Raw genomic sequence first — 21,903 nt, 5'->3', positions numbered from 1 at the left:
GAATTGAATTGAATTGACTAGAAAACATAACCGATAGACTTTATAATTTCGTCAGTAAGCAATCAAAACAAATTCAAAGTTCCTTTCAAATAGAATTATGAATCCCGTCGACGAGAGACCAAAGAAAATTCCAACTTAAACAAATATAAATCAATATAGCATGAATCCTGTAGTTCTGATGCATTCTTGTTACAATAAAAAAAAATACCGAAATAAAATAAAGTTAAGACATTTATCATCATAAACCTGATGTTAGTTTCACTCAGTTTGATCATATTGGTGAAAATGTCTTGAAAAGTATGATTTCAAAATGTTCCTCCAAATCTTGTTCCTTGGGTCCCATGCCGGTATTGAAAAAAAATCTTCTCTGGACAGAGATGATATAGACCTGATTCTAATATACCCTTCCTAGGCAAAGTAATTGAAAAGGACGTTTCCAAACAAGTATCTGATTTTGTCAACCAGAATGATTTGCTTGATCCTATCATGGACTATGCAGTCAGCGTACAGAGTTGCGCACAGTAATGAGACTGTACTGCTTTCTCTACAGAATTTCGTACTCTGTGCCATTGATAACAAACAAACTGTTTCCTTGCTAACGTTGGATCTTTCCTCTGCCTTTGATACGGTGGGTCACACCATTCTTTCACATAGATTAGCCGAGGACTTTGGTCTAGGCGATAATGTTTCGTCTTGGTTCCGATCGTATCTTAGCAACAGGTCTAGTAGGGTTCACATTATTCTCAAATGACCAACATCTGAAATTCGGGATACCGCAAGGGTCCATTATTGGAACACAAGTGTTTACTTACTACATTATAGGAAACATCATAAGTCAGCATTCAATTCAACATCATGTATATGCAGATAATATTCAGATGTTTACCATATTTGATCCTACCAAGCCTGGGAATGTGGTATGTGCCTGGCTTGTCATGTCTAAGCTTAATTTAAATTCTAGCAAGAATTTGTCATCGCTCTATCACAAAGCCATCTGAATCGTCTCAATAATCTGTCTTTGTCTATTGGTGATCAAAACATTCCCATTTCCTCAACAATTAGGGACCTTGGGGTCGTGTTTGATGGGGAAATGAAAATGTCTGACCATGTCACCAACTTATGTCGCTCCCTGAACTGGCAAATATATAACTTAAATCGCATCATAAGGTACTTAGGTCGAGAAACATGTCATAATGTTGTTCGAGCACTTGTGCTCTTCAGGCTTGACTATGGCGGATGCTTACTTGGGGGTATATTAGTAAGAAGGACCTGGGTAGACTTCAACGTCTCCAAAACAAATGTGCCCGTTTAATCTATCAAAAACCGAAATGGTCCCGATGTTCCAGGAACTACACTGGCTCCCAGTTGCTGATAGAATACAATACCGGATACTTGTTCAAACTTTCTAATCTATGTCGACCACCCTTCCTGTATACATTTCCTCACTCTTTCAGCAACAGAGACCATCCTACTCTCTTAGGTCTTCATCAGCTCCTACCTTTGTCATTCCCAAATCCCGTAAACAGGCTGGTTTCGAATCCTTTCAGTCCTTAGCCCCACGTCTCTGGAACAAACTCCCCTCTTTCTTAAGAAACAGTACTTCACTAGATTTCTTCAAAAACAACTAAAAAAAAACTTACCTGTACAACTCCTCTTAAATTGTTGAAAATCTAAGAGAGCAGCGCATTGTAACCTTTGAAAAAGGCGCTATAAAAATCCAATTATTATCAGTTTTCAATTCAATCATTTGCTAGAATATGTTACGGTTAGCAAGGAAAACAAAAAGGGAGGGGGGGGGGTAATGAGCACTATTTTTTTCTTTTCATTTTGCCCCCCGTCGTTCGAAAAAAAAAAAACATGTTTTACTTTTGGGGGCCAGGGGGCCCATTTTTATTGGGGGGGGGGGGGGTGTAGTGAGCATTTTTTTTTTAATTGCTCGAGACGTTTGAAAAAAATAAATGTTTTACTCTCTTTTTTTTTGTGAGGGCCGCCCCCTACCCTAGCCCCCGCTGCGTACATTCATGATTCAAAGGCAAAACAATGGCCTTGTATAATTGTGAGCCCCATGATAACAAACGTGTCGATGTGCTATATTTATTATTGCCCTTTTGTGAGGCATTAATCCGGATCTATCAGGAATAAATCATTGACAAAATCATTCCATAAATTGGGGTTACAAAAATTATCCCACCTTTATGACCAACAGTGTACATTGCATTCTAGTAGATAATTACAATTGCAAAGAAAGATTTAGAGGGAAAACATTTTCGTTAAAACATGTTATTTTACTAAAATTTGAAAGAAATTGTATTTGAAAGATATCAGAAAGATCACTGAGAAAATATAATGATACAACATAAGATCAGTATATTTACCGATGGACCTCTCCCCCTTGCATTTGCTTGAGACTTGCTCCAGACATAAACATGATAATTATTAATGTTATCGTTAAAGGCATGCAGGTATTGCTCGTATCATAATTTGTGTACATAATTGAGAACAATCCGATAACAAATTAATGAAGAAATAAATATTTATACTTTCATGTACTAGAAATGGGAGAGTTTAACACGGTCACAATCGATCAACCAGTCAGCCGATATCAGTTTTGCGATATATGTTCTCTACTCTGAAGCATTTTGAATTATCTTAGGCCTAGTATATCTAAATAATTATTTTATATGGTATTTTTTAAAGTTTTTTTTAAACCCGGCATTTTTTCTCCGATTTTTCTGCCTTAATAGAATAATATTGAATTATACAGAGGTTGAATTTCACTTCAGTTAAATATAACATTCACTTTGAAAATAATGAAATACTATATGAAATTTGTAAATATTTCTTTTGTTTAATTGCCAAGACCTTCTGAATACACTCAGCCACTGGTGTAGTAAGGGAGTGAGAGGGTTGCCTTCCACACAAACAGAATTTATTGTTAATACAACAATATTAAGAGAACGCTCCATCTGTTGGTTATTGAACTTTTAGTTCGTATTTAATACTAAACAATTAAATCGCACCGTACTGTCTGGGTACGATAGAAATGTCCTTCATGATGAAAAGGCTTCTAATCGAAAGAGACACCTTCCAGTCTACTGTGAGTAAAAACGTCAATAATTTGCAGGAAAATCAGGTACACCACTTTCCCACGCCACATGAGTCTGACGTTTGTTACAGACAATATAATTGTTTATACTGATGCATAGTTTTGTCATAAAGTTTATGTCCAACCTAGTCTTGATGCTGATTAAAACAATTGAAATGCAAATCCTTGAAACTAACTTGTTTGCTACGTCCGCGGTTTCATAAAATAAGATGGTTTTGAATTTTGCAGAAATCTAAGGTCGGAAGAATATTTTGAAAGAAAGAAAGAATATCGAAGACGAAACAGAAATCCAACCCCAGGGAAATACATTGATTTCCTAGATACTTTTAGTTGCTGTCATCCCTTTTCGGGATTAATTGCGAATCGAACAAGAGTCACTGGCTAAGAACGCCAATGTCTTGACCACTGGACCAAGGACTCGGAGACGGGCCTGAATATAACAGGAATAAATACATATTTCAAAATTATAAATGTGAGATATAATTACGGCAACACTTAGTACAGTAAAAATGAACACTTCAAATTAACACTTTACCGGCACAATCTTATATATAAAGTAGATATGATCGACATGATTGATATTACATAACATAATATTATCAGGATAAAAATATGATATCTTTATGTTATTGCATTCATGTGATATCACCTGACTTAACATTGCACGAAATGATAACAAATATTTATTATAAGATACGATATCATGTGATGCAAAATTGCTAAGTTAATGTTTTATATGAAAAGATATGATATGATATGAATATGATATAATTATTATTATGATATGATATCATATGAAAAGATACGATGTGATATAGTAATGATGTGACAAGGTATGATTATGATAACAACAATATGATATTACTATGAGAGTTATACGATATGGATAGATTATGATATCATATCATATTAAATATATATACTATGATATCAAGTATATATGATGTAGTTTATAGATATGATAATTATGATAAGAAATGACATGATATAGATTGTTGATCAAGTTAGCTCAATCGGTAACATTTTAGTTTTTAAAACGAGAAAAGGTCGAATTCTCGCCGGTTTTTTAAAATATAAATTGTGTGTTATACTGTGTTCGTTATTTTATTTTCTGGTATGCGTATCAACTTGGGGAAAAGAGAAAAAAAGAAAATTTAAAAAAAGGGGGGGGGGGAGATGATGATGATAATGATGATGATGATGATGAATGTGATGGTAGTGATGATAATGATAATGATAATTTACACTTGTTATATGGCGACTTATTTCTGAGTAATATTTCTGATCCAATGAAGAGAGTATTTTTCGCACTTGCCGAAATAGATATTTTTGAGGCATTATTTGACATGTTCTAGATTGTAGTCTCAAGAAGCCAGAAAGGTATTTAGTCCCACAAAGGCTGAGGAATGGAAGAAAAGTCACAGTCCCCATATCATCCCTCCATGCGTGGTGTGGGTACATGGGGAGTGAGCCCAGAATGAGCGCAACCCAGGGCGAAGAAGAGATGGAAAAGAAAGACCTCCAAACTCTCTAAACCCCTCTCGCATCATTTTGACATTATGTAAATACAACCAAAGACGTCATTACTACCTATATTCTATCGGCTGTACCAAACTTATATGCAAATGAAGGTTGCGCCCTTCCGCACCTCATGAATGCTTTTATTTGACAAAGTTGCAAAATACGTAAATGGGGATAAAGCTTTTTCCTGTTTGCTGCCTACTTGTATTACACACAGCTGAAAATATGTAAATGATAGTGGGTTTTTTATCATTGCCTCTTATATGGATGTTAATATTAAAAATAGAACCAATTACAGATTGCTGGAGCGCACTTTTTGACTCTACTACACTGTGAAAAGGTTGGGCAATATTTTTTCAACACTTTGCCCAACGTTGTGCCAATAGTCAACCCAACCATCTATTGGGCAATATTTTGCCCAGTGGTATTGGTAAACATAAGTACCCTACTTCACACGTGCATAATTGTTTCGTATTTTGACCAAAATTTGGGCAAAGATATGACCCTTCAACTGCCCGACTACGGTAGCCCACTTGTTGGGAAAATCTTGACCAACTGTTGGGCAAAATACGAAAATATTGCCCAATAGATGGTTGGGTTGACTATTGGCCAAGTGTTGGAAAATATTGCCCAACCTTTTCACAGTGTAACATCACGAAAAGCGCTACCAAATATGGAGATGAATGTTATGCATATTCCTCTTCGTTGCCTGTTTTTATTGGATAAAGCTGTCCAATATTAAATTTGTGCAACACCTTTGTCTATTTCGATGCGTGCTTTTTCGATATAGCTAGAAATGATGGTGTATGTGTAACGCCCTTTCCTAGTATACCGATACAGATTTCTGAAGCGCTACCAAATGTGGAGATGAATGTAATGCTTATTCCTCTTCGTTGCCTGTTTTTATTGGCTAAAGCTGTCCAATATTAAATTTGTGCAACACCTTTGTCTATTTCGATGCGTGCTTTTTCGATATAGCTAGAAATGATGGTGTATGTGTAACGCCCTTTCCTAGTATACCGATACAGATTTCTGAAGCGCTACCAAATATGGAGATGAATGTTATGCCTATTCCTCTTCGTTGCCTGTTTTTATTGGATAAAGCTGTCCAATATTAAATTTGTGCAACACCTTTGTCTATTTCGATGCGTGCTTTTTCGATATACTAGCTAGAAATGATGGTGTATGTGTTTCGCCCTTTCCTAGTATACTTATGCTATTGGCTGCACCTGTCCAACTGGAAAGACAGTGGATACCCCCCCCCCCCCCCCCCAGTATGAACTCATTTGCATACAGCCAATCAGCTCATCTTGTCAATAAGAAGCTTTACGATCGATAACGAGGGATGCGAAGCTCTTTACACATAGACAGCGCCTTGTCTACGTCAGCATGGTGTGCGTGCATAGTCATATGGCATAGACTTGCCAATGCTTCAAGTTCAAGTTACAAGTTTCAAGTTTATTTATCTTTCTTTCATAACACACATTACAAATATGACATGAATATAAAAGAGTGAACAGAATATGGCGTTACAATAGAAAGATGAGGCGACCTTGGTTGAAAGCAAGGCTTGTGGAATTAAGGTCCCTCATGAGTAGTTTATGAGTATGTCCTAAAAGAACAAACTCATCAGATAAGAATAATGCGTACATTTAAATGCTTACAAAATAAACTAACTAAACAACTGAGAAAATATTAAACATAAATAAGTACAATAAAATCTACTGACTACTAAATAATGGCTATAAACGACAGGAACAGTGATATACTATGAGCAACAGGACTGAAACACAGACAAAAACTAAACATGACAGACAGATGAATAGATGTGAGAAACGGGAGTAGAATTATGCTGACCTATATAGCAAATAATTTTCTTAAATATTGATCACAACTATAAATCTAGACGATATCGACTCAAATACATTAACTTCAGTTTGCGCTTAAATACATAAATACTGACCGATTGCGCTATTCTTGGTTCAAGGGAATTCCAAAACCTAGGTCCAGTGGACCCCAAAATAGTAAGGGCGAATTGCATTCTGATATAGGACGATAATTATTCAAGATAAGGGCATCACCCTTTTTAAAAATGGGCACAACCTTTGCCATCTTCATTTTTATGGGTGCAACACCAGTGGTCATTGATAGATTAAATATATGTACGAGGGGTTGTACAATACCAATAATTACATTTGTTATCAACTCATTTGTTATATAGTCACAACCTGAAATTTTCTTATTCTTTAAAGAATGTACAATATCAAATAATTCTGCTACAGTCGTTGGCAATAAAAATAAACTATTATGATTAGGGTTTTCTAAAAAAAGATTGAAATGCTTTTTGAGAATCTGGAATGACACGCGACAAATTCTGGCCAATATTACAAAAATATTCATTGAATTTATCTACAATAACTTCTGGATCATCAACTACATTCCCATCATTTTTTAATTGACTTACATCAGACGCTTTCTGCTTTGGCTTAAAAACATTCCTAATCACTTTCCATGTCCCTTTTATATCATTATGTGTCGCCTGAAACCGAGCACAATAATACTGCTTCTTAGCAGCACGTATAATTGAAGTAAGAGTATTCCGATAAATAGTATATTTCCTATGAGAAGACTGAGATTTACTTATCTTATACTTATAGTAGAACTTATTTTTCCTGTTTATTGACCTAAATATAGAATTAGTAATCCATGGCAATCGAGGGGTTGTTCTACGATTTCTACTATTACATTTACGTCAAAGGTAATTTTTATCATACAGCAAAAAGAATGTATTTAAGAATTTATCATATGAGCTATCAACATCATAATCACGTAATACTTCTCTCCAATCACTTGCTATTAAACAACTCATCTCTAAATTTAGCAATACTGGTAGAATTCCTATTTCGAACATATCTATTACTAGAAATATTACGGATATTCCTACCAAAAGACATCCTCGCATATACTGGAAAGTGGTCAGACAAATCTGAAATTATAATACCCGCATCTGGTAAAGGTCGTACATTACTAAAAATGTTATCAATGAGAGTAGAAGACGTGTCTGTAACTCTGATAGGTTTAGTAATTAAGGGCAATAAAGAGAAAGATATAAACATGTTCAAAAAGTCACAAACGTATGCATTCACATCGTGCTGAAGAAGATTAACATTATAATTACCCATGACAAAGACTGTTTTATGTAAAAATATTGAATTTGATAACACAGTTTGCATTTCATTTATAAACAAATTCACATTACCTTGTGGTGGTCTATAAACGACCCCAATTATAACATTTCGTCTGCCTGGAAAAAACAATTCTACAAAGACACTTTCCATGAAAACATTCATTACATTAACTTCATTTAAAACTCGGTAATTCAACTGCGTGGGGACATACAATGCGACACCTCCTCCCCACCTATCTTGTCGATTATTCATAATTATATTACTTCCTGGAAGAGAAAATACATTTCCTTCGATTTCACTTGATAACCAAGTTTCAGAGATTCCTACAACCATAGAACTGTAGCACATGTTCCGCAAAAATACATTTAATTTTTCAAATTTTGCTTGCATACTACGAACATTAAAATGAAGAAAAGAAAGCTCGTTATCACCAGAATTACCTATCTTTTGAGAGAATTGGCTTTCTGTACAATAACTACAGTGACTCATGACAGCGTCATTGCCTTCACCAAGATCATACTCTAACGAGTCTGCGCTAGATTCAAAATAGTTGCGTATATCATCATCACTAGTAATCATTATTTAAAGATTCATACATGACTGTATAGAGTGCAATATGATTGACAATGATTGACATAGAAAGGCAGCCTACTAAGTGCAAAAGAAAAGGACATATATTATGTACAACAAAAACTGTTGAGTATACTTAAAAATATGCATTATAGGCATAGGAAGAACAGGATAAAACATGGAAAAGGTGAGAGAAAAATTGGTAAGAGAAAGAAAAACAGCGGAAGAGGGATAGAGAGTGAAAAAGATAAACAAAAATGAAACAAGCAGTAGAACACTGGAACATGTTTAATGCCAGCCAGAATTTGCCATGAGAAATGTGATATGGAACAATGTTGTATCGGATGGAGAGAAAAGAGAAGTGCGTAAAAGACAGAGCAAATTATAGATCTACACCTCTAATAATATCAGCTTAAGAATTGCTGTGAAAAATTATTACTTAGCACTATACATTAAAATTACTCTAGCTTTCAAAGATAGGCCTTATCGTCATTGCGAAACCACTATATAGAATATAATAGAATAGAATATAATTTATTGACTCTTTCGATCCCCACCGTGGTATGAGATTACAAAACATTTACATGTCATGATACTGATACATAATAAATAATACAAACATAGCTCAGGGAGTAAACTTACAACTCCCTGCATAGATTAATATAACAAAGAATACAGAATACAACAATACTAATGTATAACAATAAATAGGAATGCTCTACGTACCTAGGATTTGCTATAAAACATAAATACAATAGTACGTGCAAAATGACAAGCATACATAAAAAGTGAAGAATACCACATGAACAAAATAAATGCAAAAAAAAAAAAACTACATAATTGTCCTAACTATCTAACAAATTATAAGTTTCAAGATTTTTGTACACATGAGGAAGTTCTTAGAAGAGCTGGAGTGCAAAGGAAAATGATACGTGAGATGTTGATTAGGCAGTTGAAGTTCATGTGTCACATTACACGTAAAGAAGGCCTACATAATCTTGCTTTGACAGGGAATATTGTGGAAAGGAGGAGGACACTTTGGATGGACAGTCTACAGAAATTGTTGGAAGAGAGAGGAGTGAAAGAACTGGTAGTAGTGTTAATACCGAAAAATGTCTGATTGGAAGGGGGCAGCCTCCTCAAATGGTTCATTTCCAATTCGATTTCAGTGATTTACAAATGTTGTGAAATGACATAATTTTTAGTAAATTATACTATTTTATAAGTTTGTTGGAGAATGTCGAATTTCCAAATTTCCAAAGCGAGAAATATGCTTATCTAGAGGTCTACATGTCAAGGCTCGCGGAAAAGCGAACAGTGGGCACGATGCTACACTTTGCCTGATCGTAAATACCTTAGCCTTGGCCCCATGCACCCACTTTGAAAAACATTCAGCGTGGCCTGCATGTAAAAGTGGTGGTGATGCGGATTTTTGTTCAGCCCCCCCCCCCCCCCCCCCTCAAACGTTTTTGCTCATTACGCCACTGCTGGTCACCATTACAAACCGATATTTGGCTCGCATGATTTTGAATTCGCCCCCCCCCCCTCCCACTAAATTCCTGGATCCGCGCCTGCCCATGGCTGTGGCATAGCTTCTGGGGCAGATGGCCCCGAATATTTGTCTTTGAAAAAAAATATAATTATATAGAGACATCCCCCGCTCCTGTGGTGACGCCAAAAAAAAAAGGGAACTAAAATATAACACATAATCCTGTAGTAATTTGTTCTCCTTGTGGGAAGTCCCTCCCCACCACCATGCTCCAGACTCATCTTATCTAGGCTTCGCCACTGAGACATTTTGAAAATTAGGTGGAGAGTGATTCTTTACAATTTTGATATATTTGGATGCCCCTTTAGATGTATAATAAGCACCAGAAAATGTAGCCCCTAAAACACTCCTGCTTTCGAGAAAAATTGAATATAAACATTTAACGGTGCTCCCGGTAAATTTCGATATATTTCAAATAGCTCCTACGGCCATACAATGGTAGCTGCGACCATGAAAATCTCAGAATATGTAGTTGTGATATATAATTTCCAAACGGGAATAGCTAATCGGTCGATTTTAGTCAAGAAACTTTGTTTTATAGCTTAATTAATATCTTGACCTTGAGAGGGAGCTTTACAACATAAAGAGTTTATTATTTACAATTTCATAAGTTTAGACTCGATTTCAACCGCGAGAACGATCACTGAATATTGAAGGATCGCATATGCTTCCAATATGTTCATTTGAACCAAATTCATGACCCCATACCAAAACTTTGTATTACCTTTAATCTTTAATTTATATTACTATTATATATTATTATCATCGTCATCAGTATCATCATAATCAGCATTATAACTGCCAAATGTGTTTTTTTTTTTAATGTTTTTTTTATCATCATCACAGAATATAATTCAGTATCATTACGTATATTTCCAGTAAAATCATCTATTAACATGGCAACATAAAACATCCTTAGGGATGTTATCTTGGATGTGTAACGTAATAGAGTTTAACATTATAGTGTGTACAAATAAAAAGCTGAGGGCGTCACCTTCAGGTTGGAGAAAGTTAGTGATGCGTTCATCGGCCAGTCTCTGTCTCATTCAATCTTGTCGCACCTCAGCGATCGGGTGAGCTGCATCCAGATACTCCTGTGCAGCGTGCCAGAATCTCAGATACCGTTGCTCCTTGGAGTAGCCGTACCGCACCAGAAATTGCATCCAATGCCAACCCGCAAACTTGTCGGACAAGATAGCACTCACTATTAACCTATTCTTCGAGCGGAAGTCAGCTTATCCCAGATTGTATCCAGACAAGAGTGGTTTGGTGATATTAGAGCATAAGGTCGTGGAGTTTTTATAGCAGGAAGCATTTGTGTACGTCTCGGAACCAGTGAATCCATCATATCTATCCCTTCTTCCATTACCTCAAGCGCCTCTGGAAGATTGCAAACAAGCATCAACCTTCTGTCTTCTTCAGATAGTTGGTCTTCAAATGGGAGAAGAGAGTACGCCGCCCGTTTCCCTTATCGACTGATCATCATCCCATTTTCAATATTATCGTTGAATTTCTCGTGCCCGTCTTTTCCACCTAGGGAAATAGAGTGCAGCCGCTCCAGTTTTTTAGAGCTGTTTTGTTAATGTTAATAGGAAGCGGAGCCACCCTTCGACTTCTTCTCATTGCTAGGTTTTTAAGAGTGCTGAATAGGTCATCATCGCCACCTTGTAAGGTACCTAGATCAGGAACTGTAATATCACTTGAATGTTCTTGCTTCTGTCTTGCTCTTTTTCTCTTCAGAGCTCTCTGCTCCTTTAATCGTTCTCTCCTCTTCTTCTCTCGTTCTTTCTGTATAGCCTTAAGAGCAACAAAATCAGCTTCTAGCTTGATATCTTTATCTGACCCGCTTTTAGAACCTTTCTTTTTATTAACATCTTCTTCCTCTTTGTCGATGAAGACAGAAAAGTCTCCGAGACGGAATTCAACAGATTGAGACCGTGGTCGACGGGCCCCTGGATGCTTAGGCATTCCGGTGCACGTGGAACTATACCTGTGGCTGTTGCCGATGTTCGACGCTTCGAAAGAGATGTCATTGATCCCGACGAAACGGAAGCGTGTCCTACGGAAGTTGAGCTTGAGTCTCTGCTTGATGATCTTGATGAATCGGAGTTTCTGCGATATTTATTGAGATCAGCGATGGTTCCACCATGTTTACCCTCACCTTGATCTGGTTTATGCTCACTCTTATCTGTCGCCATTTCTTCTGATTGTTTTTTTTTTTCGTAGTATCGGTAGCATAAGTTAAATCAGTTTCGTCGGTTTCTGATCCTTCTGTCAAAATGGTTCGTGTAGCCGGGATGGGTGGTTTCGGGGACTTTTTGTGACCTTGGTCCGATTCATCACTTCTGCTTGAAGATGCCTCTTCCTCATCCGAAGTTCCATGCTTGCCGTAGTCTTTCTTTGAACATCCAAGGCTTGAGGAGCCACTTATTGAAGAACCCCTTCTAGCCGATCCTCTCCTTGACCTTCGTCCAGATGATAAAAACTCCTCTCGGATGCTGGTCTTTGGAAATCCAAATCATCACCCGCCATAGCACTTCTTCGAGGAGATGCACTGCAACAAGCTGTAGACCGGCGAGAGGAATGCTTTGACATCTTAGATGTTTTCCCATTGAAGAGGAGCGTGGATTCTAGCAAACAAAAGGCAACAGAAAACAATAATCAATAATGGGATTCTGTTTTCATCATGATATTTGTAGTTCCTCCATCAATAATGTAATTTGAAATTATGAAAATAATGTACATGGCTAATAAGAAGGGCAACTTTTATCAATAAGAACAGTGAAATAACATCGTGATACGATGTAGTCTGACTGGCAAAGTAAAACAATTGTATAATTTGTGCATAAAATCTTTCAAAAACAGGAACAACACAAATATTTCATTTGATATCTTTTTCCTAGACATAAGTGATGGATTAAGTTTTGAGAACTGCCTTTAAAGATGGATCAGGCCAACTTACTCTCCTCATCAACCTGATCACTTTCGCTTCGACCGTCAGTGGATGTGGAACTTAGATCAATGATTGATTCCGTTATGCTTGGGGTGCCCTTGACTGGTGATGCGCTGCGACTGCGTTCGTAACTTGCACTCTCTTGTGATATGGCTGGCAGTGGGAACTCATCCGTCAACCAGTCATATCCCTTGGCCTTCATCTCTCCGCTCTCCTCCCTTAGATCTGCACTTTCAGAGGATCCCGCACGAACCATCTCACCAGTATCCTCTACCTTAAGAAGCGTCGAAAGCTGTGACCGCCTGACTTGGTTCGAGCTGAACATGGACATGAGGTTGCCGACGCTCTGTCTCAGGAGCTGTAGTTTGCGTGTGACCGCCTGACTTGGTTCGAGCTGAACATGGACATGAGGTTTCCGACGCTCTGTCTCAGGAGCTGTAGTTTGCGTGTGACTGCCTGACTTGGTTCGAGATGAACATGGACATGAGGTTTCCGACGCTCTGTCATGTAATCGGATTGGGTGGATTGATTGATAATTTGGTATATGCTTCTAGGTTCTTCAAGGCATTATAAGAATTTGATAATTAAACAAAATATCAACCAATTTTCTAGTGACATTAAAAATTACGGTTGTGGTTTGTTGATTTGATTTGTATAACATGTTACGATTCATTTCTATCCATTCTTTAGGCTCGATCCTTTTTTCTTCTTCTTAAATAAGGCATGCTTTTACATGAAAATAAATAGGCTGATAGGATCAATTTGCAGAATATGGGACAGCAAGTATGACGTATACCGAAAAGAAAATCTTTAGAAAAGGAAGAGGAAACTGTCGGGCACATAAGCCTTGCATATTTCCAAATATATTAGTTTTTTTGTAATAAATCATTCATGACCTTGTTTCAAACCAATACGAGATTGTTCAGTCTCTTGCGAATGTCAAGCTATATCATTAAAGGAAGCATGTGAATATTTCTTCAAGACGTGATCCATAAGCAAGACATATTTAAGAGAAGTTTATGAATTATAAATGAAGATGTCAAACCTGTAGAGATTTAAGAATGAAACCCTGGATGGCGAGGCATGTATCTCGGGTCATCGTCTGCAGTGTGCTACCATCGGTCGTTTCTGTATCCGTAAAACTGCTGATGCTCGATTCTGCAGTTAAAAATCACATTCAGATTTCCTTAAAGGCATCGTTTAACAATGTTAAATCTGAGATGCACGGCCCTACGTGTTATCAGTGTCTGTGATATGGTGTAATATTGAAGCCCGAAAAAATTGCGCTTCAAAAAGATCAAGAAATGCCTCAAAAAGTAAAAATCTTTGAGTGACCGGTTTTACCATACTCGTTTTCCCCAGTAGGCTGCAGTGTTATGAAAACCGTTAGAAAACGCAAAATTTGATTCCGATTTCCAATCATAACTATCTTGATAATCAAACAGGCGATCGGCTTGTAAATTCATGGGGTTCCTGACTAACATAAAGCGGACACTTTTTTTTTTTTTGGGTAGTCCAAAAAAAATCGCGACGACTCAGTCAGCCGACAATTCGCTCATGGGGGGGGGGGGGGGGGGGGTTGTAAGCGGACACTTTTTTTTTATTCTTTTTTTTTTGGTCTTGAAATTTGAAAATTTGACATTTTTCTTCGTTGAGGGAGGGGGGGGGGGGGTAAGGTCACCTTAGGTTAGCCGTGAGCATATTTTTTTTTTTTTAAACAAAAGAAAGGGGGGGGGTTTGCACACATAAAAATACCAAAACCCCCCTCCCCCTGCGTACGCCCCTGACTCACACAGAGGGGACGCACGGCAAGCGCATTGGAAATTTGCAATTTTGGCCAGTGCGTTGTCGTTTGCTAGGTGTGCGTCATCAGTGCGTCGGGATGTTTTGAGCATACTCAAAAGTGTGCGCGGAGCTCGGCGCATGAATGTAAACGCCAAAGGCACGCCAGACATGCGCGGAAAGCGCTAGACCAACATCAGACATACGTGGAGCACACGCCCTGTATAAGCGCAGCGCGCTAGCAACACACTATGCTTTCGGTGTCAGCTCGCTAGCTTCTCCCAAATCCTGACAAAAGTCGGAATCACGACGTTTTCCGATTTTCAATGCGCCGGCCGTGCGTCCCCCATGCGTCTCCTCTGTGTGACCGGGCCTTAACCCCGCGCATGGTTTTGATTTTGATGACAAATGCAACGATACAAAAATAAAGGAATCTGTCGCTTGTAAACAAAATAAGACGCCATTGAATATTCAGCTGCACACACCGCGGTATGTTCGGCGTTTCAAGAGGGAACAAATGCCGTCCTTGATATCATTCCGGGTTTTTTTTTTTTCAATTTGAAAGTCTGGTTTCTTTGATTGTTAATTAACCCCTATCCTGTGTATTTACAAGCAAATGATTTTAGTTATCAGAATCGGGTCATATCCCCTTTTGAACGGTTTGACATGCCATTACATTTAAATACACTAAACTCATTATAATTTGACAAATAATAGCTTTGCAATTATGTTCATTCTTTATAGGATGTCGTCTGCTTGGGGAGTATTGGTCCATATAGTGACGTCATTAAAACATCGTTATTTTCCGGCGAATCTCTCGTATATCCCAGCTACTATGGAGGTGGTTGTATTTGTATTTGTATAAATCACCCGATATGTAGTTGACCTAAAACTTGTACGATGGCCATCTGTTTGCTTACCAGTTTCTAGTGATACATTAGGTGACATATTTGTGATTTTCTTTGAATTTCACCTTTAATGACTATAGTTCGAGTGGATTTAGAACAAACACTTTTAAAGAGCTGAAAATGAAAAAAGAGGGGATGAGAAAATATCGGTGTAGCCTACTTACCGGCAGAGATAATCAACAAAAGTCTTGTCGCACAGCAGACGGGCAAACTCAGATTCAGAGGGAATTTCCCCTGTCAAAGTGTGGAAAGGTATGCAATATAGCAGTTACCAGGCAAATATATTGTGGTGGATGAGGAAAATGAGCAGATAAATAAAATTATCCGAAATCTTTTATTCTTAAAAATGATTCATTGATCTGTTTCCATGACGATATCATTATATTACGCTATTTTTCTTCTTCTTTCTAATAATTTCTACACGTGAATAATAAGACAGGAATGCTGTTTTTTTACCTTAATCACATTTTGATATCTTGTTTTACTCATATGCTATTTTGACAGGGAACGTAAAGGAATCCTTGAAGAGGTTCATCTGTTTTGTTGTAATTCCATCTATGAACCTTAAGGCCCGGTCCCACTGCACTTACGGATGCAAAGCGGATGTAAAACGTAAAATAATCTTGCCATCCGTTGGAAAAAAGCTATGCATCCGTTGTGTACTCATTGCATACGTGTTTCATACGCTCTATCTATCGAGCATCCGTCCACTGTGATTTCATCCGCGCAAAAAGTTTTGAGCTGCACAAAACTTTTAGAACGGATGAACTTCCGCCGTGTACGATGTAAATCCGCGACAAATACGAGCAACAAACTTTATATGTCCGTTTTCATCCGTTAAACGTTCGCTGTATCCTCTCTGTATCCTCTGGGCATCCTCGCAACTCACATCCGCTGCAGCTGAAAACGGAAAGAGGGAGGAGAGATAAGGTACATGGAACGTCTATACATCGTAATAGTAGCACGGAAATAGAAAGGATGTAAGCGTATGCATCTCGTATATAAAGTTTTCAAAGCTGTCATCCACTTCCATCCGCTTTCATCCGCTAGGCTTCCGATGAACATCCGTTTAACATCCCCGCTACATACTACCGACGTCCGTTATTTTCCGTTTTGTTTTCTCAAATTTTCACAAATTTTGTCCATTTCTGGAGCGGATGAAAACGGAAGGAGCCACCCTCGAAATTTTGCTCGTCCGCTGTGTCCTTTATGCATACGTTTTGTGTCCATCGGCCAGTGGGACCGGGCCATAAAGGAAGTTAACTAGTGAAACCCTTGTTGCATTATTTTGTTCATTTATCAGAAAGGCTATATACTAAAAATGAATAGAATACACAGAGGGTAAAAGAACAAAAAAGTAATGAGGACAAATTTTGAACCAGTACATACTCCTTGGTTCAACTTCGCTACTGTCCTGTTCCATTCCGACCTATTCTTATGTTTTAAACGAATAAGTATAAAGGATAATCCTTCGCGCTGCACCGTCTTTCGTTCCTTGATCTTGTTTGACTTTCGCCATCTACCGTATGTAATGAAGTAACTGAGATGATGGTATCAATGCATGCGCAGTGGACTGTGCAGTGCTATATCCTGTGCGTGCATCTATTATGACGTAAAAGTTGTCATCAAAGAATCATTAAGTACGCATAGTATTCGTAGTCAAGCGGAGATTTGATCGTTTCCTTGAAATAAAATAAGAATTGAACCCTAGATTATATCAGATTTTTGTAGCGTTTTTCTTTTAGAGTTTGTCACGATGTCATATCACCAAGTAAAAATAATGGACAAAGATTTATCATACAAGTAATAGTCGGAAACTAGTCCCAACAAAATTGTGTCTATCATTTTTCTTCATAACAAACAAATATATACGTTATGCATATGCCTATGTTTCTTTCACGCACTCTCCCCTCTCTATAAGTGTCTTTGAGAGCTATTCTTCAATTTTCATTATTTTCTCTCTCTCTCTCTCTCTCTCTCTCTCTCTCTCTCTATCCCCCCTCTCTCTCTCTCTCTCTTCTCACACAGACGGACAGACACACACCCTAGTTAATAATGTACATGTATTATCTTCCGCTCATCCCCCTTTTTACATTTCTGTCTCTGTCTCTCTCTCCCCCTCTTTCTCACACAGACGGACAGACACACACCCTAGTTATTTATCTTTTATCTTCCGCTCTCACCCCCCCCCCTTTTTTTTTCTCTCTCTCTCTCTCTCTCTCTCTCTCTCTCTTTCCCCTCTCTCTATCCCCCTTTCTCTCTTTTTCTCAAACAGACGGACAGACGCACACCCTAGTTATTTATGTTTTATCTTCCGCTCTCATCCCCCCCCCTTTTTTTTTCTCTCTCTCTCTCTCTCTCTCTCTCTCTCTCTCTCTCTCTCTTTCCCCTCTCTCTATCCCCCTTTCTCTCTCTCTCTTTTTCTCAAACAGACGGACAGACGCACACCCTAGTTATTTATGTTTTATCTTCCGCTCTCATTCCCCCCCCCCCTTTTCTCTCTCTCTCTCTCTCCCCCTCTCTCTATCCCCCTTTCTCTCTCTGTCTCTTTCTCAAACAGACGGACAGACACACACCCTAGTTCCGCTCATCCCCCTTTTCCCCATCTCTCTCTGTCTCTCTCTCTCCCCCTCTATCTCACACAGACGGATAGACACACACCCTAGTTATTTATGTTTTATCTTCCGCTCTCACCCCCCCCCCCTTTTTTTCTCTCTCTCCCCCTCTCTCTATCCCCCTTTCTCTCTCTCTCTTTTTCTCAAACAGACGGACAGACACACACCCTAGTTATTTATCTTGTATCTTCCGCTCATCCCCCTTTTCCCAATCTCTCTCTCTCTCTCTCTCCCTCTCTCTTTCTATTTCACTGTCGCTTGATTCACTGTGTCTTCTTGCTTTTTTACTTTTTTTTCCTTCTTTGTCTTATCCAATTAGAAGGACTACTGAAGTCTTATAATCGCGGATTGGGTGTGTTTTAATATTATCCTCAACTATTGAGGATAATATTAAAAGACACCCAATCTGCGATATAAACCGGTAGTGGTAAAATTGCGGTTAAAGGGTTTTGGGTGCAAAATGTCCATTCAATATTGTTTAAATATTGCCTTTAGTTTTTAAGACGGCAATACTTCAACCTGAATTCGCAAAAAACAGAAATTAAGGCCAAACGTTAAATGTTGAAGTGCATTCGCGATATCTATCCAGGCCGGATCGATATGATAATTTACCAATTATATTAGTAGGCGTTTTCCGGCAACATTTTGTATCATCACGTATTAGTCAAAACACATTCTTTCACATGATTGGTAATAAGATCTTCCATTTCATTTTTTGAAAGGGAGGGCGTTTCCAAAACTGGTCTATTAAAGTACCATGCCGATGCTAACATATTGTGACCATAAACATTATTGAATAAATACCACTAACTGTAAATCTTCGGCTACATAAAGTTAAAGGGATAGTTGAGTTCTGTTTTCAGACCGCAAATGCCTTCAAAGTGCATGGTTATTGCTCTTATTCTTATCTATGACATTTCTAGTGCCCTTTTAGAACCTAAAATTGCTATGAAGGTAATTTTAGACCCCAAAATATGTGAAATTTAGCCGATACGACACACCAATTCAGCTCCACTTAAAAACATGGTGACCGTTAATTCATTATTTAATTAAAAATAACATAACATGGGCCGGCTGTTGTGTGTATAATAAGCAACACAAAAATACCAATAATAAGCAACACGAAAATGCCAACAGAAAAGTCAACATCGACATTGGCTGAAATACGACGTAAAAGGCGTTATTTCGTTTTTTTCAACGGTTTTTTCAATTTTTTCAAATTATCTAATATTTGTGGTGGTACACAAGTATTGGAAATCGTTATATTTCAGCCGTCTCTGAACCGATTTTGATCAAACAAAGATGATTTTGTCATTTAAATATTATGTTCTTTCAAATTTGACACTCAGTTTTTCATTATCTCACAAAACAATTATTTTGTGTAGCGCCCTCTGCAACAGAACTCAACTATCCCTTTAAGAGATCAAAGTATCCCTCGATATCATCTGGAATAACACACTGGCACAATATTACTACAAGGAGAAAAATATTGATTCATTCAGTTTATTTCATTTTTTTTTTATAAAAACCGTTCAGCTACTATAATACTGATTTCGCAAAGGGGCCGCGAAACCAAGTAAATTTAATACTAATTACACATTTAAAAAAAATATATATCAAAACAGTAAATGTGATTCTTTGATACACAGTCTCTGAAATAAAAACATACTGATATGAATAATGATAGAGATCATGAAGATATCTCGATTAAATATCTCAACTAAATTTACCAACTAAACTAATTCTAGAGTCGGTTTACAATGCCCCCCCCCCCCCCCCCACTCAGTGTTATTTAGGGTACGCGTATGCATGTTCTCTCCTTTTGAAAACACCCCTCTATTAAAGTCGGTGTGTAAAGTCAATACGGGCCGGATTTGTGTGTACTACGAGCCGGACTTTGGTGCGTGAAAAGTACTCCTTTACCGAACATTTTGGGAACACGCATGGTATCCCTCCGTTCTCGGAGTGGGGGGGGGGGGGGTTACAAGGTTGTTCTATTGTTAAAAACTCTTAAAACTTTCAGTAGTCGATAGTATAGAAAGAGCACTAAATAAAGCCTTTTGGGAATCAGACATTAGGTATTTTGACAACCCAAATAAATTCATGAACTGTGAAGAGTGATATTATAGAAAGTATTCATAACAAGGAGAAGAAAAATAGAGGGACAAAATGAAACAATTATAATCGAAACAAAGAAATAAAAAAGCTGAAAAAATAAAACGGCATCATAATCTTGTCTCATATCGCATTGTTATTTTAAAGCCCCACTGTACTACTTTTAGCTACTTGCTTCCTCTATATAGAAAACTTCCCCAATCGGTGCCTGTTGGTCCCCCATGATCCTCTTTTTCTTATGTTAGTTGAGAGCTGAGTTAATGAGATAGCCACCTGTCAGTGACCTCGCTGTGTGGTCTAATCCCTTCTGGCCCAGTAGTATTGACAGTCTTTAAAACGTAGTTGCAACCAGTGACGTTTTCAAGGGGGTTAGAGGGACAGAGGACACGCCCCCTTCCGACAAAAGAAAGTGCTATAAAATGGAATAGAATAGGAGTTACAGGGGATGTGAACATATAAAACCGTATAAGGGGCATTTTTCTTCGTTTTTAGTTAAAATTGTTCCTCTCTTTTAATTTCCTTTTCTTTAATTGCAAGATCAAAATAGTAAAGACTAAACAAATCTCCGTCATGGTCGGTGGGTGGGGAGGGGCTGCATTCCATTGACCATGTGTCTCAGCTATTCCCAATAATATATCTGGTATATAGCGATGGGGGGGGGGGGGGGGGGCTGTATCAGTTTGAACATGTGTTTCCTCTCTACAGGGAATAAATTGTTCGATCGATTTTGACTGAACTAATAGTCTCCGATCTCATTATCATCGCATTTAAGTTCCGCGTAGGTTAATTATCCAAACTGCCTCGCATTACCACTCGAAAGATAATATTGATGGAGAACTACTCAAACATCCCATTTATAGTACCTTCGGTTGGGATTGGCTCATCGGCGAGCCCATTGTTACGTAATTATTTTGTGACGTCATGGATGCAGAGCAAATAGCAATGTTGCTATGAGAGATGTTTCTCGATATCGACCAAAGTAAGCAAAGACGGCTAGTTGTAAGAAATGTGGAACACATAATGTTCAGCCATTTATTTTTCACGATCGGGTAAAGGTTATATTTGCACGTTTGACTACAGTAATCATGACTTCGATCCTTCCAATACGGTGATACACATATCATTCACTAATGGGAATTGTCTAAACACGGATACTGCTGTGTCTTGGCTTGGTGTTGATTTTTGACGAACTTCAGCGCTCGACTAAAACTTATTTGATGAACATTCTCTCCTTTCATGTTGAGAAAACCAGAGAGAGGATTTTCTCTTTTATGCAGCGTGTCAACCCGAACATTTTCACTATTGTATATTTGTGCCGGAAAACATGATGACTGTATTAAAAATAAATTGTGTTGATGCAAGTCTAATCAAGTTTTGTCTTTATTTAGTTTGGAGACGGTGCCTTTTTGCATGGATTAATAGGCTTGATGATGCTCATCAATTAAGCATTTAGCGTCACCTGTGTCTGGGAGAGGAAAAGCTAGGGTACTGAATCACTGTGACACTCGATAAGTTCTCTCCTCCCTATATAACGTATTGTGGATGTGCTGGTGGTAGTGTTAAACCCTCTTCACCCTGGGTTTCCCCCTATCGTGC

Source organism: Strongylocentrotus purpuratus, unplaced genomic scaffold, assembly GCF_000002235.5.
Source record: "Strongylocentrotus purpuratus isolate Spur 01 unplaced genomic scaffold, Spur_5.0 spur5_scaffold_17, whole genome shotgun sequence".
In the NCBI taxonomy this organism is placed as follows: domain Eukaryota; kingdom Metazoa; phylum Echinodermata; class Echinoidea; order Camarodonta; family Strongylocentrotidae; genus Strongylocentrotus; species Strongylocentrotus purpuratus.
The sequence above is the reverse complement of the archived record's forward strand: the minus strand, read 5'-3'. Positions refer to the sequence as shown.